This window comes from Belonocnema kinseyi, chromosome 8, assembly GCF_010883055.1.
Source record: "Belonocnema kinseyi isolate 2016_QV_RU_SX_M_011 chromosome 8, B_treatae_v1, whole genome shotgun sequence".
Lineage (NCBI taxonomy): Eukaryota > Metazoa > Arthropoda > Insecta > Hymenoptera > Cynipidae > Belonocnema > Belonocnema kinseyi.
In genome coordinates, this window is record NC_046664.1 from 109774424 (window position 1) to 109776442 (window position 2019).

At 32.1% G+C, this 2019-nt stretch overlaps 1 protein-coding gene across 8 annotated transcripts in view; it reads right to left on the reverse strand.

Annotated features, from left to right (window-relative positions):
- LOC117178167 (protein groucho-like) overlaps positions 1 to 2019 on the reverse strand; it is a 397186-nt gene that overhangs the window by 300153 nt on the left and 95014 nt on the right. The window lies entirely within an intron of this gene.

Sequence of the window (2019 nt, forward strand, 5' to 3'; positions counted from 1 at the left end):
CTCGAGTTGACCCATTCGATGTAGCACACATTTTCTACTGGGAAAATATGCTTCCAGAGCTTTACGTGTAGTTCAATAAATTTCTGTTAATTCAGATTAGGTTAGGTGAGGTCAGGTTCTGTTGGGTAAAGTTATATTAAATAAGTTGATATCAGGCAAGGTTTGATCCTTCACAGTTGTCGACATGTTTTTGAAGTGAAAATTTGCATCACTGGCATTATTTTGAAACTTATTTGACTCAGGGCATGATTTTTCGTCATTTTTTGAGGTTATGGCTCAACCATGACGTGAAACCAATTTTTGTGTGCATTGAAAAAATGCCATGCTCTACTTCGTTTATTGAGATTTGAAACAAAGTTTTTCGTTCCCTTTTGTTTCTTCCACGGGGCAAAACTGGACGCTTTGTTAAATGAAAAATAAAATGTTTTATGAAAAAAATTAATTTAAAAAGACTTAACAAATAAGTAGTACAGTTACAAGAATTTTTTGTAACAAGTTTTATTGTCCATTTTTAATATAAGAATGAGAATAAAAGACCTTGCAAACTACGCAGACATGAATTTCGCCTCTGTCCTCACTTTCAAAACCTGCGCAAACCTGATGAGCCCAATTGTCGCACGAACTGCTTTCGATCCAAAGTTCGATCGAATAATCGTGACAGTACAAAAAATCGCGACCTTAGATTTCTGCATTCGGCAAAAATCGAAAGCAATGTGCGCTCTTCTACATCTCGCCCGGTGTGCCGTTTTTGCCCTGCCCATTCTGCCCCTAAAGTACTGTTTCCAATATGAGTCTCGAAAATCGCCATAATACTCGCTGTCATAAACTTCTCGACGCAAAAGAAGGGCTATTAGGTATTCAACGGAATAGTGCTGAAGTGATCACAAAAAAAACAAAAGATAAATTTTACATCCATTTCCGACAAAAAATACTCTGCAACAAAAATTAACATCATAGAATAAACTTTATACAAATATCGGTTAAACTTTCTTTTATTTTTCCATGACAAACACATGTTTTTTGAAAGACGCAAAGTTGGCTAAATGAAACTTTATTGCTCTAAACAATTTCCTGCAACAAATTTAATCCTTAGATTTTTCTGTGATTATAATTAAACAAACATCTGTATTACTTTCGTGTGGTTGAAAATCAGTAAAAATTATAACTGGGCACGAAATCGATTCATGCGTCTCATAACTTGGAAAATATTAACAAAATTAGAACAAATTGACATTAAACTCTAAAGTAACTGAGTATAAGTGATAATACTTGAGTATTAAATAAAAAAGTACTGCTGTTGCTGCAAATATGAAAAAAGTAAAAGGGAAATTTGCAAAGTTACTAAAAAGCTCACTAATTTTTAAATTTTATCTCAAAGAAAACTCTGCAATATAAAAAAACTGTGATTCAAAATCGAATTAAACTGCTGGAATAAATTGTAACTAAACATTGCTTTTTAAACAGTAGGCTGTAAAGAATAAGGTGCTTAAATAGGGTGGCCACTATTTTTTTCTCCCGGTTCTCCCGGTAAAAATTCGTGATTTCTCCCGGTTTAAAAAATATATATACTGCTGTAGCGAAAAGTGCCATTTTTTCACGTATGAGCAATCACAATAAGTAGGATGAGACAAATTTAATGCCTCATAAAGTAAAATGCAAAGAGTTTATCATATATTTTTTAAAGGAACATGAAATCATCAAAACAAGTTCAGTTAACAACTATTTGTAAGCTGAACACAACATATTTACACGTAAAGTATTTTAATAGTATAACATTTTATATTATTTTGATCTTATATTTATATTTAGGAATATAACTTATGATCATTAGTGAGAGCCCTATAAATAAAAAATCACAGATGCTTACAACTTTAACTAACTCAGAAGATTATAGATTCACGTAACTCTTTTTTTTTAATTTTTACCATTGAAGGGTACAATTAAAGGGCTATTGAAGGGTTTCACTATATATACACACACAGACACACACACACACAGCAAAACACATACACACACTTA